Source organism: Mesoplodon densirostris, chromosome 13 (assembly GCF_025265405.1).
Source record: "Mesoplodon densirostris isolate mMesDen1 chromosome 13, mMesDen1 primary haplotype, whole genome shotgun sequence".
NCBI classification, from domain to species: Eukaryota; Metazoa; Chordata; class Mammalia; order Artiodactyla; family Ziphiidae; genus Mesoplodon; species Mesoplodon densirostris.
The window spans coordinates 65209497-65230384 of record NC_082673.1 but is presented as its reverse complement, the minus strand read 5'-3'; the positions used below and the strand labels follow the sequence as shown (position 1 = coordinate 65230384).

The 20888-nt window shown below is 39.1% G+C and overlaps 1 long non-coding RNA gene across 1 annotated transcript in view; it reads left to right on the top strand.

Moving 5' to 3' along the window:
- The window catches only part of LOC132500946 (uncharacterized), a 212686-nt gene that overhangs the window by 97952 nt on the left and 93846 nt on the right, over positions 1–20888 (top strand). Inside the window, exon 4 of the long non-coding RNA XR_009534100.1 lies at positions 2343–2423. This is a non-coding gene — a long non-coding RNA (uncharacterized LOC132500946). The remainder of the gene's footprint in view (positions 1–2342; positions 2424–20888) is intronic.

The window sequence follows — 20888 nt, the reverse complement described above, 5'->3', positions numbered from 1 at the left end:
AAGCAGTACAAATGTTTATAGTAAAGAATTAATTTTTCTTTCATCCTTCTCAAGTCCTCAATTTTGCTTGTCTAGAAGCAACTGCTATTAGTTTGAACTTATTTAATAAAAGTCCTAATGTTATAAGTCAATCTTCCAAATAGGAATATTGAAATTTACCACAAATTGCACTTAGCATCCTGTACTATTCACACTGAGTTACTAGTCATTTGTAAAGCTAATATTTATAGCAAGATCATATAATTCTCACTTCACTCAAGTGATATGTTGAGGAAACTTAAAGTGGATAAAGGAAAAAATTTCAAAATAATGAGAATAATGTTAGAGGCCTGATGTTACTGATTTGGTGAATTTTTGCTTTGGGCCGGGACTTTGTCAGGCAGAGCTAAAAGATCATACGGCTGAAACTCTTGATTTGCAATTTCCAAAACCCCTCCATTTCTCCCATCCAAGAGTATGGCTAGTAGTTGTCTGGAAGTTACGAAGACTGATGGCTAGATCAGGGCCTTCTCCAAAGTGTTATAAGAATCAGCCTGGGCAAGTCCGTGCTTAACTTGTTGGGCTAAAGGAGAAAAAGAATCAAGAACCCCCATGCTTTACTTCATCCCCTCATTTTTCTTTCAATTAGGGTAAATTATAAAAACAGTAACAAAAACTAAAACACACATGGTAACAATATCCTAATGTGTTTGAGAAATAATGCAGAAGATGGACTTAACCACCTCAAAAAATTTTGGGAAACTATTCAGGGGTCTAAATGTAAGTCTGGTACTTTGATTACCTAGACAAGTTTCCTTCAGCTCTGTTCACATCATCAGCTTCCTTCTCACCTCTATCAGTAATGACTAGTAACTCAGTTTTATACCTTTTTTTTTTTTTAGAAAATGTATAAGAAAGATTCTGTCACAAAAAAAAAGAAAGAAAGAAAAGAAAAAGAAAAAAATGAGTGCTGTTGCATTCTTTGTGTCTTCAGAGGGTTTTGTCCTCAGTCTGAAACTAGGTTAAGACATTTATACTTGAATAACTGGAAAGTGTCTTGATTCTTTTCTAAATTGAAGTGCCTTGGTGGTTGACAATTGAAGAATGATTTACAATTCCTGGAGTACTTTGTGGGTTTGGTTTTTAAAACCAGTTCTTAACATTCAAGCTACTTGGAAGTTAGAGCTTGAATAATAACTGGTTATTTCTAAAATGTGGAATTTGTACAGTTTTGAGTAAATGCCCAAACTGATATGTTCTCAAAAATGTAAATTACCATATTCAATTGTCCTAGGAACTAATGGAGAAGCAGTAGGGTTTTTTCTCTAAATTATAAAATAGTTCAATATTAGAAAATTAAAACCTAAAGAAAGTAGATTTCCCTATGCAGATGTCATAGTCCTGATACAGTCCCCATTTGCTATAGTGTGGCCCTATGATAACACCATACACCTCCCGGTTTTACCAATGAATATCTTGAGAATAAGGGAAGGAGCCACAGTACCTCATGTATCTTTTCAGAACAAAAGCTAATGTTACATTAATCCAGACTTTCAAAAATAAATTCAAATATCCTGGTATTCCGTCAGTATAACAGTTTTGAATTATCCTAGCAATAAGACCAGTTGAATTCTTGACTAGTCTTAGCTAACATAAACAAAATAATGCCTGCCTCTCTTTATCTTTCCTGAAATCAGTCAATAAGTGTTGTATAAGCTGAAATAGCTTTTTTTTTTTTTTTTTTTTTTTTGCCATACTCAGGCCTCTCACTGTTGTGGCCTCTCCCGTTGCAGAGCACAGGCTCCGGACGCGCAGGCTCAGCAGCCATGGCTCACGGGCCTAGCCGCTCTGAGGCATGTGGGATCTTCCCGGACCAGGGCATGAACCCGTGTCCCCTGCATCAGCAGGCGGACTCTCAACCACTGCGCCACCAGGGAAGCCCTGAAATAGCATTTTAATTAATGAGCATAAGCAACCACATAACTGAGAACTTGAAAACTGAGTTTATGTCTCACCTGATGTTCTCTTCTTATCACCTACAACACTGCTAAATAAAACCTCTACTCATTCTTTCGTTGATTCTACAAATAATTATTTACACCCGCTATCTGTTAAACGTCTTGGTAGGAGCTGGGTGTTCAAAGATTTTAAAACAAACAAACAGATACACAAAATGAAATAAAAAAACACTATCCCTGACTTTTAGTAGTTCCTATTGTGGAAACAAAAATATAACTACCTAATAAAAATATGACGCTATCACAGAGGTATGTACAAAATTGTATAGAAATACATCATAAAGCTACCTCTAGAGAAGCTAGAAAGAAATCACATAGACTGTGTCTCCTGTTGGTGTTTTCCAGGTGTCAGAAAAGGATGCTCATAATGAAGGATGTGAGCAAGAATACAGAACTGTGAACTGAAATATTTGGGAACAGATATTGGTAAGGAGGCTTGGGTTTATATTACAGAGTGTTCTCTATATTATGTTAAGAAATGTACTTATGGAGGCAGTCAAGGTCTGGGCGTGGCCTCCACCAACCTCTTGAGCTTGTTGTTCCTCCTCCCAGGTCCATTTCTGCGACTTTGACCCTAATCTCCTAACACTAGCCCTCTGACCCTGATCTCATGTTGACACTCCTGAGCTTCAGGAGAGGACTTCGTGCTTGAACACGTAGCCCCAGGCAGGTCACGCAGGACCCAGAGACCGGATCTCCAAGAGCAGCTGCGGAGCAGAGGAATGTTCCTGCGAAGGGACCTGCCAGGGTCTCGAGTGTGTGGGAGGAGGTAGAAGCATAGATCTGGGCTTTGCCGACTCTTAACCTGCAAAGTTCCACCAAGCCCCCACTCCGTGCCTCAGTTTCTCATTCCCGAGTTCCAAAATGGCTTATGGGGAGGCTGTCCGCAGGACAGGAGATTGGCGGGGCTACTCTCCTTGCACATCTCCACCCTACCAGGAGTTGGTCCTCGATGGTCTGCTGCTACCCACGCGCGCGCGCGCATGTGGACCCCGGCCCTCCTCCCGCCTCTCCTTCCTGAGTCCCCGGGCTCTCTCTGCCCCAACTCCCTCTTGCCGCCAGCTCTACCCCTAAAGGCTGTGGGTACCCGGGAGCGGGGTTCTGGGCGCTGAGGTGAAGTGGGGCGGGGAGGGCATCGAGGATTAAGACGTCGGGAAGCGCTATCCCCACCTCTGCGGGAGGTAGACACAGTGGAACCGAGGAAGTCAGTTCCCTCTCCTGAGACTTCGGGGCCACTTACGCCACTGAGGAGAGGCAGAGGGATGGACCGGATGACTTCCTACACCTGCCATCCCCCCCACCCCCACCCCCAACTCCCTGTCGTTTTTTGCTCTCCTAGGGCTGCGCCACCCGCGGCTCCCGCCGAGTGGGGTGCGTGTCTCAGCTCCCTCCCGGGCGGGTTGCGGGGAGTGCAGTAGGGAGGGCAGAGCGGCTGCTGCCTCCCAGGTTGCCCTTTCGCCGAATCCTGCGCAGAATTGTGCTAATGAGGCCGGGCTCATTTGCATTTCATGCTAATGAGCAGTTCCCTTAAGTGCCTTTCTCTCCTGGCGGGAGTCTCTGCCCTCATTCCGCGTGTGCCCGCGCCAGTCTTGAACTCTCAGTGGTCTTCTGGGAGAGGGGCCTATTTATGGTTTGCCCCCGTGTCTGACACTTTCCCTCTCGCTGGTCCGCAGTCTGCCTAGTGGCCTGCCCTTCCCAGACAGGATCAAGAGGCCCCATGGCTGGCACCGCGGGTAGTGACTCTAATCATTCCCTCTTAACAGAGGGGAAAATGAGGCCAGAGAGGCTTGCCCAGCGCAATGGTCAGGTTTCCTGATGGTCAGCAGGCCCCCCACCTTCATCCACCATCCAGACCACCCCCTAACCCCCACCTCTGGGCTGAACTCAGTTCTAGAATATACGCAAAAAGGGGGGCAGATAAAAAAGAAAAAAAAAAAGAAAGAAATGTACTTACATTCACTCTAAATACTGAAGAGTCTTTTAAGGCTTATGAGTAGAGGAGCTGAGAAGATGAGATTTGGATGTGTACAAGCCACTCAGAGCTCTAAACGATGAATTCTGGGGAACAAGAGTTTAACAAGGAGAAATAAACAGGAGGCTACTGAAAAGATGAAAACCTGAACCAGGAAAACTGCAGTGGGGATGAAGAGGAAGGGGATGGAGATTAAGTTCCTCGGCCCTGAGACACGACTGTATTTATCCATGCCTGTGTCCATCCATGCCCCTCCCTCAGCAAGCTCTCCTCTAGACTGTTCCCATATTCTACAAGTTTACCATTTACCCCATTTAAAAATTATGATGTATTTCAGGCATATAGAGGCAATAAGGACTAATGTAATAAACACCTGTGAAACCACTACCCTGTTTAGGAAATAAAGCATTAATACTGATGAAGGCTTCTGTGTGGCTGTCCATGTTGCTACATGCAGCTTTTGTTCTTTGATTTTTATTGCTTAGTAGTGTTTATTGTATAAACCTACCAAGATTTATTCATTCATCTCTTGTAAATACCTTTAGAATGTTTCCAGTTTTTTGCTGTTACATGCAATGCTGCTATACAAATTATTGTTTTGTCACCTTCTATACATGTGTGAGGTTTTCTAGGTATGAGCACAGGAACAGAATTCCTGTTCGAGTCTGCATCTTCACTTTCATTAGGTATTAACACATTGTTCTCCAAAGTAATTATACCCATTACACTCTTATCAGCAAATTTTAAAAATTAAATTAAATTTAAAAATAAATAAAATAAAAACTCTTGGTGTTTTGCAACTTCACCAATACTCAGTATTGTCAGACTTTCAAGTTGTTGCCAGATTGTGTCAGGACTTTTAAGCCACTGAGGGTTCTTTGGCTTTTGCTCTAAGTAAGATGGGAAGCCACTGGAGGATTTTGAATAGAAGGATGAAATGATCTGACTAAGCAGGATCATTCTGGCCACCGGGTTGAAAAGAGACTCTAAGGAGGTAAAGGGATAGAACCTGTGAGACTAGTTAAGTGGCTGTTGCACTAATCTATTCAAAATATGATGGAGGATTAAACTAAGGTAGTGGCAGTGGGGGAGTGAGAACTGAAAACATATCCAGACTCTAGATACATTTAGAAAGTGGCAACATTTTGAAAGTAAAGACAATGGATTTGCTGTTAGTGTGTGAGAGACTCCAAGGTTTTAGCATGAGTAACTGAAAGAATCCAGTTGCTGTCTACTAAGATGCGGAGGAATGCAGAAGCAACAGGTTTGGAGGAAAGATCAGGAATCAGCTTTGGGCTTGATATGTTTGAGAAGAATATTAGATCTCCACTTGAAGATAGGGGAGTTTAGAATTAAGATGATAGTTCAGAACTAGAGTGTAAATTTTGGAGACTTTATCATATAGACAGTGTTTAAAGTCCTGAGACTAGTAGAGGTCACCAAAAGAGTATTGTAGTCAGAGAAGGTCTGTGAACTAGCCCCATATTTAATGGGAGATAAGAGAAACCAGCAAAGGAAACAGGAAACAGAGGAGGAAAGCTAAGACAGTGGCTGTGCCAGAAGTCACAGAAAATGTGTCCCCTGTTGCTGATAGATCAAGTAGGTTGAGAACTGAGATATGATCGTTAGATTTAGCAACATGAAAGTTATCGCTGATTTCTCAGCAGAAGTTTTAGAGTTGTGGTGTGGGTGAAAGCTCAACTAGAGCATTTTATGAGAGAACAAGGAGAGGAATTAATTATTCTTTGTATTATTTTTGCTGTAAAGGGGAGTAGGGAAACAGGGCTCCACCTGAATGGTGGATTGAGGACAAAAGAGGTTATTTTTTTTAATATTGGGAATGTATTTAGCATATTTATGTGCTGTGGGATGATCCAAAAAAGAAGTAAAAAATGATGATGCAATAGCGAGATGAGACATTCTGGAGGGATGTCCTTGAGTAGGTGGAAGGAGAGGGGACTAGTGGACAAGTAAAAGGAGTATGGACAGTTATTTCATCAGTTGTGGCCAAAGGGAAGGCAGAATAAACGGGCATGGATGTGGGTTGAGGGATAGAAGTGATGGTGAGAGCGTGTAGAGTTGATGGTTTCTCAGTGAAATAGGAAATAAGCATCAGCTGAGAGTGTGGAAGAGGGAGAGGTGTTAGAAGTTTTAGTAGCGAGGATAAGGTATGGAATAGTGACCTAGGAGAAACACACTGGGAATTATTCTTTCTGATATTTAACATGTCTTTGATTATTTCAGTAAACTGGTCTCCTAGTTTCTGTCCTTGCCCCAAATTGATTATTTTTAAACAAGATCATGTCACTCTACTCAAAACCTTCCAATAGGTACACATCTTGCTCAGAGTCAAAGTTCCTCATATCTCCTACAAGGCTCTACACTATCTGTACCCAAATTGCCTCTCTAAACTCACCTACAACTGCTTTTTCCCTTGCTCAAACCATCAAGGCAGGAAACTGTGTCTATTTTGTTCACTACTATATCCCCAGCAATTAGAATAGCGCCTAGCACATAATATCAATAGGTACTCTAAATATTAGTTTGGTAAATGAAGTGGCAGAATTTTTGTGGTAAACTAAGAAGAATATAAGCAAAGTCATCCAAATTACAGCCTTTTTCTAAACTTGTTGGCTTTGTTGGGACATATGGGTAATGATGTCTTTTTTTGTTATTAACTGGGACAATTTGGGGCCAGACAAGTATTGTGTTATTTAAATGCCACTGAAACTTGCATATATCTTTGACTCAAAAAATTTAAGAGATGGCAGTTCAGGATATTTTTTGTCCTGCATGTTGAGGTACATAAAATTTATACTTCATGTGTGTTTATATTTAGGCATGGGCTAACATAATCTAACGTCATTCAATGCAACAAACAGAGCCAAGGTGGATAAAAGTATGAAATTTGCTGTTAGGGATGTTGTTGAATAGGTTATGGTTGTTGTTGTTTTTACATTTTATTATCCTCCCATTATGAGACTAAAAAGAGAAAATTCTTCATAGTCCTAGACTGAGGAATAGTGCTTCTTTTATCATTATTTTATGAATATTGCAAGTCATGTTAACTGATTCTGTTCCTTTCTTTTCCTTGGCTGTTAGGACATGTAGACACAGGGAGAAGTTAACTAATTAACCAAGTTAGCAAGTTAACCAATGCATTGCAGTTCTCAAGGATTTATACTGCCCACATTCAGACGCTCTCCTTACTTTCTCCCCACCACTCACCCCGCACCAATCTGCTAAGCCAGTTAGCACTCTGGGATCTGCAGAACCCTTCCCTTTCTAATTTCTGTTTGTTTGTTTGTTTTTTTCTCCCAATGCTGGTAGTATGAAATTGATGGTGAACGCTTATCAGACAGATTAAATTTATGTGAAAGAGTGATAGTAGTGAAATAAGGATAATAGAAGAAACAAGAGCCTCAGAAACAGAAAAATGAAAGAGTAATATCTCACCCTGGTCATCTTAACGAAATGAATGTTAAGAATGAGGAAGGGGGGCCTCCCTGGTGGCGCAGTGGTTGAGAGTCCGCCTGCCGATGCAGGGGATACGGGTTCGTGCCCCGGTCTGGGAGGATCCCATATGCCGCGGAGCGGCTGGGCCCGTGAGCCATGGCCGCTGGGCCTGCGCATCCGGAGCCTGTGCTCCGCAACGGGGGAGGCCACAACAGTGAGAGGCCCGCATACCGCAAAAAGAAAAAAAAAAAAAAAAAAAGAATGAGGAAGGGGCAGATATAAGAAGAACAAAGGAAAAGGAAGACTAGAAAAAAGAAACAAGAGAGAATGAGGACCTCAAAGAGGGTAGGATAATTGCACTTTTATCTTCTTTTAGAGTCCAAAAACAGATTGTGTCAGAGGTGGGAAGCACCTGCTCATCTATGTCTCTTGTCACCACACACCTTCCTTTCCCACCCCATTTTGGGCCAAAGCTATCAGGGTCAGCAGAATTAAACTAGCAGGAGAACACCAGTCTCTACTTCCTGTCATTTTTTATTCTGTTCTTTTTTTCTACTTTTACTTAAGAAGTTAAATGTTTTAGCTCAAACTCTGATATAAATTTTTTCTGTGTCATGCCACTAGGCTGCAGAATATGATTGTCCTGGAGAGGATTCTCTCAGTAAGTTGATATTTTAGCAATATTCACCTTCTATTTCACCAAGGTTCTTCTTAGGAACAAGGACTATAGCCAGGTGTATTCTCTATAATTTTAGAGCTAAAACTCATTTTAGGAGAACTTTAAGGTGAATATGTTTTTCAAAAGAATTTGTCTCTCCTTAGAAGAAGACTTAAATTGATTAAGTGTAGAGACTATAATAATCACAAAAACACATATAAAGCATTTATATGTATCAGGTGCTGCTCTCAGCATTTTACATGAATTAATTAATTCAATCCTTACAACAATCCTGTAAGGCAAGTACTATTACTATCCCCAATTTAGCGATGAGGAAACTATGACATGCCCAAGGTCCTGCAACCTGTAACTGAAATACCCAGGACTCACACCAAGGGAGTCTGGCTGTACAGCTTGGGCTCTTAACTACTCCATTAGACTCAGATAAACTTTTGTTGGATGAATAAATGGGTGAATTAACAAATGAAAAGATGGTTAAATTCAGGGTTTTTTAGATACTTTTCTTGATACATATTTTGTTGAACTAGGAGCATTGGTGTATGTGAGTTTTAAATTAATGTCTAGAGATCCAGAAAAACAAAAAAAAACCTCTATACCTGTGTGAGTGAATGTGTATAAGTATGTGTGTGTTGTTGTTTAATATTGGAAGGTTTGCACACTAGATATTTTAAGGTAATTTGAATTTTTTATATTTATTTATTTATTTTTGGCTGCACTGGGTCTTCATTGCTGCGCACAGGCTTTCTCTAGTTGTGGGAATGGGGGGCTACTCTTCACTGTGGTGCACGGGCTTCTCATCGCAGTGGCTTCTCTTGTTGCGGAGCACAGGCTCTAGGCATGCGGGCTTCAGTAGTTGTGGCACGCAGGCTCAGCAGTTGAGACTCACAGGCTCTAGAGCGCAGGCTCAGTAGTTGTGGCACATGGGCTTAGTTGCTCCGTGGCATGTGGGACCTTCCCGGACCAGGGCTCGAACCCGTGTCCCCTGCATTGGCAGGCGGCTTCTTAACCACTGCGCCACCAGGGAAGCCCCGGTAATTTGAATTTGATACAATTAACAGCATCTTTCGAGGACTCTTTTGGGGAATTGGGACTAAAATTGGGCCTAGCAATCATAAGACAACTTAGAAGAAGAATCAGGGCTAACAATTTAAGAACCTCCAGAAAGTAAACAGAGAATGTGGATTGAAAACAAATTATTTTATTTTGGTAACTGATAGAATGTTTTTGGAAATAAGACTTAGTAACCCTTCCTTTCTTATCTTTCTTTGGTCTGGCCAAGGAGAGGGTGATGATACACAAGCCCAGAAAATATTGAGAGAAGGATTATGTATGATTTTGGTGAATTTGTACCTGGTTAGAAGACTTTGTCTGTGTATAAGGCTGCTCTATCAGAGTTCATAGAACCATTTGCAGAAGGAATCTGGTAGTACACGGCACTGGGCTCATACAGTTCTTTGGCTTCTATAAGGCAACACCACCATTGTGATAGGTATGTTTTTGAACAATTAAAGTGATGGTTTTGATATTTTGAAAAGCTGAGAAATCAGTTGGGCTCTTTTGTTTTTAACTAACAGTGCTTTCCAAGTTGAGAGGGAGGTAGATTTTTTTTTCAATATATGATGTATGTGTCTTCTTAAAAGCCATTATCAATGTAGAATGGAACTGTACCCTTGCAGGGCAGCACAAGTTAGATATAATAGTATTCTTTGTTAAGTTTCAGGTTAGTCACCATGAACTGTAAACTTGCTAGGGTGGATATCCTGGGATATTTAACCCACATATTGCTGCTAAACATTATCTTCTTAGGCTTTTGCTGGTGCAGTAATTTTCATAGGACCTAGAAACATGATCCATCCCCATTGATTCCATCGTGTTAGATATGACCCTTGCCCCAACCTTTCTAGATTGTGACATCAGATAGATTGTTTTCTTTTCAGATTTGTGTCATCTATAAATTTGATGAGCTTGCCTTTTCCATGTTATAGAGACATACATCAAATAAGAAAGAGTTATGGGCAGAACATTATAGTTCTTTGGCAATAATAAGCAAAAGCTGCAACTTATTAAGAAATTGTTAAGCTAAACAACTAATTTTTGGACTGATCTACTCATCTTAAATGTGGTGATTATTTTTAATGCCAGCTAGGAGATTAATAAAAGACATATTAGGGCCTCCCTGGTGGCGCAGTGGTTGAGAGTCCGCCTGCCGATGCAGGGGATGCGGGTTCGTGCCCCGATCTGGGAGGATCCCATATGCCGCGGAGCGGCTGGGCCCGTGAGCCATGGCCGCTGGGCCTGCGCATCCGGAGCCTGTGCTCCGCAACGGGAGAGGCCACGACAGTGAGAGGCCCGCATACCGCAAAAAAAAAAAAAAGAAAAAAAAAAAAAAAGACATATTAGAGACAATTGAATGCATTAAGATATGTTACGGTTATGTGAGATGAAAATCTAGTATTTTGAAAGAAGATGAAACTTCAAAATTGAATTTTAATACATCTAAAAGAAATTACATTAAACCATCTTTGCAAATTATTGCATCCTTTACAGTGTATAAATAACAAAGAACAGGTACTCAATAAACTTTAGGTGACTGAATAAAAATTTAAAAATGAAGGCTACCTTCCTTGAAATTAGTTTATTAGTAAAATAGGCATTCTTTAAAATGTACCTAGAGGGTTGCATTTTTTGCATAATGCTTTCACTTTAAAACTGTTCTTGGGCTTCCCTGGTGGCGCAGTGGTTGAGAGTCTGCCTGCTAATGCAGGGGACACGGGTTCGAGCCCTGGTCTGGGAGGATCCCACATGCCACGGAGCAACTAGGCCCGTGAACCACAACTACTGAGCCTGCGCGTCTGGAGCCTGTGCTCCACAACAAGAGAGGCCGCGATAGTGAGAGGCCCGCGCACAGCGATGAAGAGTGGCCCCCGCTTGCCACAACTAGAGAAAGCCCTCGCACAGAAACGAAGACCCAACACACAGCAAAAATAAATAAATTAATTAATAAACTCCTACCCCCAACATCTTAAAAAAAAAAAAAGAGTTCATCAAGAAACAGGCGTATAGGGCTTCCCTGGTGGCGCAGTGGTTGAGAGTCCGCCTGCCGATGCAGGGGATACGGGTTCGTGCCCCGGTCTGGGAAGGTCCCACATGCCGCGGAGAGGCTGGGCCCGTGAGCCGTGGCCGCTGGGCCTGTGCGTCCGGAGCCTGTGCTCCGCGATGGGGGAGGCCACAACAGTGAGAGGCCCGCGTACAGCAAAAAAAAAAAAAAAAAAAAAAAAAAAAAGAAACAGGCGTATAACCAGCACCTTAAAAAAAAATTTTTTTTTTAAAAACTGTTCTTATTGTGTCACTCTCATACACACAACCTTTCAGTGGCTTTCTGTTCCCTACCCAATTATTTGCATGGATTCTAAGCCTTTCTATAATTTGACTTCAACCTGTGTGCCCTGTCTCCATGCCCACTAACTCGCTTCTTCCTTTATAATTAAGACAGTCTCCTCATTGTACGCAAAACATACCACATACCCATTCTTGTTAACTTGGTTCAAGTCCTCCAGGCCTAATGCTTTTTGCTTTCCGGTAAATTTATCCAAATCTTGTCCATTCTTCAAAGCCCAGCTCAATTCCCACCCTCTCCCTAGCAAGTTTTCCACTATAGCTCCAGTCTTCATCTGTCTCCCTCTTCTCTGACATCATTCAATTATTCATTCAATGACTATTTGGATTCTAAGTGCCCAACATTGTGCCAGCATCAGGTATAAAAGACATTGTGCCTGCTTTTGTAGTCAGACTGTCTGGATTTGAATTCTTACTATGAAATGTAGTAGCTCTTTGACCTTAGCAATAGCTTAACCTCCTTACACCTCTATTTCCTCATTTTTAAAACGGGGTAATAGTAATACTTATGTGGTTGTTGTTACTGAAGAAGATAATTATTTAAAGCTTTAAGAGCAGTGCTTTATTCAGCAAAATGTTTAATGAATGCTTGTTGTTTTGTTATCAGAGACAGAATAATAGTAAACAGTCAAATGCAATTGAGAGTAATGAGTGCATTGATAGAATTGAGCACAGGATTCTGTGAAACCTGGGGCATGTAACCTAACCTTAGAGATCAGGACAAGTTTCCTGGAGGAAGTGATTCCTAAGCTGAAGTCTGAAGCATGAGTAAAACACCTACAGCCCTCAACTGTCTGTACCACTCATCAACTGTATGCTCAACTTTATATGTAACAGCTTACTTTCATAAGTTTCCAAGGAATGTTCTTCCTGGAATTGGTCCTAGTGAACCCATTCTTTATTCATAATGCTGCACATACAATTCTTTCCCCCAAACAGAACCCATACCCCCACCCACACCCAGCATTCTTGGGAAAATTTAAATATAATATAGGTGTTTTCACCATGGAATTAGGAATTAGCAATGTGATTTAAAAACAAATAAAATATAATTTCAGGTCAGTAATTTCACATTGAAACTGAAATTTTCCTGATGGCTAAAACCCAATCTCATCGAATGACTAAAGGTCATAGTCTCTTCTTGGCTCATTTTTTATTTTTACCAGGGCCTCAGTTACTAGAGTCACTAACCTCCATGCTTCTCAATGCCCACAGGCAACTCAGTTATACAGAGCATGGCCTCAGCTCTATGCTCGGCTACCCAAGTTATTTTGGAATCTGTCCATTATTACCTAATGAGGGAAAAAGAAACAAACTGCATCCCATGTCTTTGGCATCTGCCATCTTAATTTTTTTTCTCCCTTCTTTCTCATCATATTGTTATACATACTTTCTTGCTACTATTGTTTCATGCATCTCAATATTGTCTCCAACCCTGCCTGCTTCCTCCCCTTACTCAGATAGATTGTAAACTAGTTGAGGACAGGAACCATGAACTGCTGCTACACCCCACCCTGCAGGTTGGATGTGCCCTCTTAATTCCAGGGTACCATCCTCACAAAGCGAATCTGAATGTCCCCCTGGAACTGAGCAACGTGGCAACCCCAGGACTCCGTGCGAGAGTCCTTTTGTATTTTCCCAGGGTATCCAAGGTAGTCAATCAATATATATAGATTGTTTAACTGATTATTGATTGTTTAAAGTTACAAGCTCATGTTTTATGTTTCTATAATCAATAGGCATTTTAAATCTTCCATAAGCTTTTCGTCTCTAATATTTTAAATATTTTTCTAATAATCTATAATCCATTTTAAATAATCAGAATAAATGTTAGCCCAGTATTAAAACATTTAAACAAATCTCTTTTTTAAGGACCTAGATATTTATGTCAGTGTAAAATATCTATTTTTAATTAATAAATATTTGGATCTGTCTCAGTAATAAATCCATTAGATTAGATAAGGTTTGGATATTAATAGCACAAATTTACGAGATTTTTATTTTTACTTGTAATACTTCACAAAATATTCTTTGGGTATTTATAAAACAGTAATGAAGGCAAAACACTTCTTTGAATATATATCTCATTTAAAAATGAAAAATTTAACCAGTATGTCTTGGACTAACACCAAAATGGATAATTCTGGAAATAACCGCAACATGATAAAATATACAACTGCTTGGTGGTTTCTCTCTTTTGTATAATTTCATAATTTACTGCATTTTCTCCACAATTGACCAAATGGAGATTTTTCTCTGAGTTTTAAAGAGGAAGCAGAAATTATACTTCAATAAAGATGTTTAAAAAAAATAAAAAAAAATAAAGAGGAAGCAGAATGCAACAATCACAAAATTCAGAACTTAAACATTTTAATTAAGTGACCTCAGAGTTCACAGATCCACTTATAATGTGTATTTGCTATAAATTATTTTATAAGGAAGCAAATGCTATAATGACCCTACATTTGGAATCAATTGAAATGCACAAGTGCTTTTAGGTTGACTTTGGAACTCCTCTGATTTGTGACACAGATAAGAGTAAATGATGGACTGATGAATTTGTGCAGTTTCTTGGCAAGTTAAGGAATATGGTAAAGTAAATAGTTGATGATTTTAGGCTACTTTAAGTGTATTAAACACTTTAAACTCTTTGTTCAGATATGAAGGCCTGTCCCTGGTGCTTGAGGAATGTTTTCAGCTTCTTAGTTTTCCTTGAACTTGTGTCCCAAGTCAGGGAGTCTTTGATTGTTGATCTTGATATAAACTTTGCCTCATGTTTATGTCCTCTAGCCTTGACTGTTTGCAGGACTGTGGCCTTGTCTTAATTGCTGCTACCTACAAGTGAATTTTAAGTTTGCCATTCTGATCAAGAGATCAATTTACTTGTCCTAGAGCTGCTCCACCCCAGATTGACTGTCAAGTGTGCATGTATGCGCATACATATGTAATTTTGTTTGTGTGTTTGTCGTCATGAATGGTAGAGAAAAAGAATAAAGCTAAAATGAATCATCTGCTCCCTATATGTACTTCCTATAAGGTACTTCCTCTTTATTTTCTTTAATCTTCACAGTTTATGAACAGAAAATATACTTGCCCAGTTAAAGCATATGTAAGGAATATACATAAGGAAACAAATGAGACAGAGGCCACGTATGTTAGTTAAAGTTACACAAATAAAAAGTGTGGAGCCAGAATTTATACACAGGACTCTATACTGTTTTCTGAAGAATGTTTCTCAAAGTCTACTTGCATCAGAATCTCCTCAGGCACTTGTTTAAAATGCACATTTATGGTTCCCGCTCCTCCCTGCCTCATGGAAACCTAGGGATAGATCCCAGAAACCCTGCCCTAGTGTGTCCAGAAAATTCAAGGAACGATAGACTTTTTTTTTTTTTTACAATAGACTTTAAATGACAAAGAAATACTGGAATAAAGGATCTGAAAACTCAAATGACTTTTCCACTTGAGAAGTTTTTTATGAAAGTGCCAGGCACCTGAAAATAAGGGTTTATAGGGACAAATGTCCTTTCGGGGATGATTATGGCTTTATGCAAAGTTGATGCCAATAAATCTTTTCTACAAAACTCAAGTCTCAGTCCAACCTGACAGTAAATCATTTTACCTGGCACTGCAATTCCAAAAGGAAAACCAGTGAGGACAATTTTATGAATGTTGCTTTCCTGGCACTAGCTATCTGAAGATTTGTTGCATTGGCATAACTTTTTTCTCATAACCTGTTTTTAAATTGAGAATAGAAAAATATAGTCACTCATCTATGTAGAAAATTATAAAGACTGGAAATGAGGAAATAAACCAGAGTCTAAGACATCCAAAGGGAAATCATCATTCTATGCATTAAATGAGCAGGGTTGTTGTTGTTGTTTTGATGAATAAAATGAAGGTATATCACATTAATATTCAATGAGACACCAAAAGAAAAGAATGTTAATTTATGAAAAGGACCTTATTAACCTACTAGGTTATCAAGAACTTCTAAAGCATTTTTTTCAAAGAGGGGTGATCTGATCTTCTTTTCTCTCACTATTTCACCTTAAAACTGGTTTTAAATAAGACCTACTATTCTTTAAAAATTCTAATATTGCCAGAATCTCAATATATGTTAAGTTTCTAGACTAAATTCACCATTAAGGAAAGAGTTGGGAATTCCTTGTCAATCCAGTGATTAGGACTCGGCGCTTTCATTGCCGTGGCCTGGGTTCAATCCCTGTTCAGGGAACTAAGGCCCCAGAACTAAAATCACAAACCGTGCAGCACAGCCAAAAAACCAAACCAAACCAAAACAACAACAACAAAAAAGAAAAAAAAAAAAGGAAAGAGTGCTTCTGCAAAGGCATTTAGTTTTCAAAAAAAAAAAAAAAGTCAAGTTTAAAAACAGCTGGTAGCAAAGAAAAGTATCAGAATGCCAAGTAACAGCTGACCAGAACTAATATTAATAATTAGTAACTAATATTAATAAGAAATGGAGGGAGGAAAGAAGCTGGTCCATTGATTATAGAAAGGAAAGAATATGAATTAACAGATGCACACTACTATTTATAAGATAGATAAACAACAAGGACCTCCTGTATAGCACAGGGAACTATATTCAATATCTTGTAATAACCTATAATGGAAAAGAATCTGAAAAAGAACATATATTTACATATATATATATATATATATATATATATATATAACTGAATCACTTTGCTGTACACCTGAGACATCGTAAATCAACTAAACTTTAATTTTTAAAAAAAGACTATGTTTGAATTCAAATGTTACTAATTTGGGGAGGAGGGGAAAGCCTGATATCAAGATTGACTCAGCATACGAAAAAGTCATGAAATAATCAGGTCTTGTGTGAATCAGGCACACAAACCTGAGAGGTAAAGGAGGTTTCCTGATTAGGGCTAATTGGAGCCAGAAAATGAATGATCTAACTTAGAGACTTTTCTAATTTTCTTTTTTTTTTTTTAACATCTTTATTGGAGTATAATTGCTTTACAATGTTGTGTTAGTTTCTACTGTATAACAAAGTGAATCAGCTATATGTATATATATATCCCCATATCCCCTCCCTCTTGCGTCTCCCTCCCACCCTCCCTATCCCGCCCCCCATCCCACCCCTCTAGGTGGTCACAAAGCACTGAGCTGAGAGAGTAGCATTGACATATATACACTACCAAATGTAAAACAGATAGCTAGTGAGAAGCAGCTGCATAGAACAAGGAAATCAGCTTGGTGCTTTGAGACTTTTCTAATTTTTTGATTATGGCTGCATAGGAATGAGTGAAAATATAATCTTTTTTTTCACTTTTCAACAATCTTTCAAAAAGTATAACAAGATAATTTCACCCCATCCTGACAAGTTGGAAGTGTATGAGAGGGAGAGAGGCTGGCATCCTTTCTTTGCTCACCTTGGAGTTTCTCTGGCTGGGTTTATTCAGTCAGAATGGGAAGGGCAGGCAAAAAACTACCAAGAGCTGAATGCAATAGTTTATTTTGATTAAAGGTTTTATTCATGAAGCAGGTGATAAGAAGGATGGAAACACTCAAAGAGCCAGGTTGCCTGCCTGGTCATACCAATTCTGCCACATAGGCATAAAGGCAGTCTATGAGTCAAAGATGAAAACACAGATCAAGCCTGTCAGCCTCCACTCATTCACCTGGCCACCTTGAGTATTGGTTATTATTCTAGCTCCTCTGTATTCTCTCTTTGGGGTAGCTTTCTATATTTCTGTTGATTAGATACTGCCTATCAGAGAAACTCTGGGGAAATAGGAAAAAAGGCAACTTGTCTGTTGCTTGTTTTTTTTTTTTTTTTTTTTTTTTTTGCGGTACGCAGGCCTCTCACTGTTGTGGCCTCTCCCATTGCAGAACACAGGCTCCGGATGCGCAGGCTCAGCGGCCCTGGCTCACGGGCCCAGCCGCTCCACGGCATGTTGAATCTTCCAGGACCGGGGCACAAACCCGTGTCCCCTGCATCGGCAGGCGGACTCTCAACCACTGCACCACCAGGGAAGCCCTGTTGCTTGTATTTTTAAAATATGAAGACTTTCCAAATATTCTATCTTCAGAATCAGTTTATAACCCCCACAATCACCAGGGCAAGGCAGTTAAACTTTCCTTCTCCACAAGTATCAATCTGCCCTTTTGTTACTCCATTTCACCTTTAGTGCTGCTTGTGATGCTCCTTTTCATGTAATTTTCTCTGAAGAAGATGCTAGAGAAGTGGGACATCATGGGAACTTCCATAGGACCTGATGATGTGGTGATGATGGTCTCTGGCCCTGCTGGTGGTAGTCAAAACTCAACACAGGAGTACGACATCCCAAGCAGGAAGCCACACTTGTCAAAGGACCAGCCACTAATGATTAATCCAGATTTGCTCTTGGCACCACAAGATTCCTCTTCTGGTCTTGTTTTGCATGCAGGACAGCCCAGAGGAGCCTGATATTTTCTGTGGAAAATCAAGTGATTGAATTTTCCTCAAGGCTAATTGGTAGTTGGTTAATTTCCTTTCCTTCATTCAGGCAATTGTTCTTCATCACTAAGAAGTTTCCTGCTGAGTTAATGTGCCCACTTTTATATTTTAATATTTAGAATCAGTACATGTTCACTTGCTTTACCATCTTGAAAACTATATTTTATCATCTTAACGTAAATTATGCTTTATGAATCCTAAACAAAACTGACAAAAGTCTGTAATTGATTAAACCCATCTTTTTGGAAGATGGGTTAAATAAATATTGGACTTCCCTGGTGGCGCAGTGGTTGGGAATCCGCTTGCCAATGCAGGGGACATGGGTTTGATCCCTGGTCTGGGAAGATCCCACAGGCTGCAGAGCGACTAAGCCCGTGAACCACAACTACCAAGCCTGCACTCTAGAGCCCGTGAGCCACGGGCTCTAGATGGGTTTCAAAACCCATCTTTTGAAAGTCCCACACTTTCAAGTTTTTAAAAAATGTTACAGATCTAATACCTAATTTTCAAAAATGAAGTTAACTAAGATAATATGATTGACACTTTTTTCAGCTTACTTAATATTTTAAGCATTTATTTGCATGACTGTCCATTCTGATAACAATTCATTATGGTTGTCCTGATGCCACATGAATATTGGAACCAGTCATAATAAATCATATTAAATATTATTTATGATTAATTAATTTGAATATTTGCTTCCATTTAGTATGAAACTGAATTAAAATATGCTAATAAAAGGTAAGAGATAAAGAAAAATTAGAAATGTTTATGAATGTGTGCATGAAAATCAATATTACCATTTTTCAAAGAGAAACAAATACATAAAATATAATGCCTTTAAGCGTGGCCTTTAGCATCAAACTGATCTCACTACCTGTTCTGAGTACTAGCTCTGTGTCCCCAGGCCCTTTTAAATTCTCAGTTTTTCTCATCTGGAAAATAGGAGGAAATAATTGTGTTTGTAGGGATTAGATAACATTTGTAAAGCAGTTAATGCTCAACACGTAATGATAACAATAACTGGTAGTTACTGAACAGTGTGTTGATACTTACATTTTTATTTTTCAAAGTAGTAATCTCAAAAAAATTTTGTGCACTGTTGGAACTTATGAAAAGCCAAATTATTAAGAGCAAAATCTCTCCATTGTGTTTGTTTGAATTGAGGAGTATTATACTCTGGAAACTGAAGGACTTAATCAAAATAAGTCTGTGGGAAAAGACTCAAGCTGCTTAAGATAGTGGAATGAAACTTCAAACTTATCATGTACCCAAGCAAACTCTTCTCCACACTCCTACACTGTACCTGTTCCTTCCGTGGTTTTCCCCATTTCAGTCCATGGTAAATTCATTCTTCTAGGTGCTCAAACTAAAAACATCAAGAATTATCCTTGACTCCTCTTTTTTCTTTTACTTGCCACATCCAATCCATCTACAAATCCTGATGGCTCTCCCTTCAAAAATATTGATACTTGACTACTTATCTCCACATCCTCTGCTATTCTACCCTGCTCTAACCTGAAGCACAAAAAATTAAATCCTATCTTAATTTGCATTTCTGTAAATATACATAAAGTATTAAAATATTCGTTACTACTTTTTCCATTTTATGTATTGAAAATTATCTTCAAAAAATTATCCATAGGTATCTTAAAATAAAAACTTCAAAATAAATAATACTAATTATTTTATGGCATAGCCTTGCTCTTCATAAATAATGCAGTTAAAAATATCATATAACTTTTATTCAAATAAGTCATAGTGTAAAAATGTAGTAATTGCAAACCTCTAAATTACCATTTAATGATCAGTATTTATCAGTACAAAATGTACTGCATCAAACTAGCTTTTTTTTCTGTCATTAACTATGGGATGACTCTTTACTTTGTTAAGATCATTTCTCTATCTTGTTTCATTACTTGCTTTTCTTCTGTTGGGAAATTATTAGGACCATGAAAATGAAGAGCTAAAGAGGAGGAAGAAAACATGTGTTACTTGGCCTTTCACACTGATCTTCACGAACCCATGTTTTCATGAGCACCAGATTCACCAAGTTTTCAAAGAGGAATAGCAAGTGTTTGATGATGAAGGAAGTTTGGATTTAATTTTCACTTTGAGACACATGGATACTATTCCCTGAAAAAATATTGGCATTCTGAAGATGTTCAAGCACTCTTACTCCAGCAGCTACCAATAGCTCCAACTGCATGTGAGGCTCTGGTGGCTCTGAGGGCTGTCAAAGCAGATATGTTAGAAACCAGCTGCCTCCTTCATTCATCCTTTGAGATCAGCAAAGGTGGGGGGGGTACTTTCCTGCCATCAAATCCTTAGAGCAGCAACTTGCACACAGAATTTGCTCTTACAGAAAAATGATTCAAATGATATGAGCAAAATAACAGCAGTAATAAGAAAGATAACTTGTCCTGCATTTTATTGAGCACTTTCCAGGTATCCAGGACTATTTCAATTGCATCTCATATATTATTTCATTTCATCTCTAGAACATAAACAAGCAGACAGTTGTTGGCTATCCCCAGAGGAATGGCTTCAAGTAGAGTTATGAAGAACACCCTAAATCTTCAGAGAAGTTCAAAATCACCTTACAGACAAATATTTTAAAAGGTTGAGGTAGGACTTTTATAAGCGCAATGAATTCTATATGGGAAATCCTTCATTGATATATCATAGCAGTCCTTTGAATAAACATTAAGTTAAAGACACTGTATAGGTATGACCCAGAAGTAGCAATAATCTTGTCCTCATCATTGACAAAATTGTTTCTTAACCATCCTAAAGTATATGTCATGCATCAGAAATTTTAGATGTACGGGATTTTTTTTCAGAATTCTTGTATTATTTAACATTTTTCCTTCTCCATTTCTTACATATATTAAAAATTTT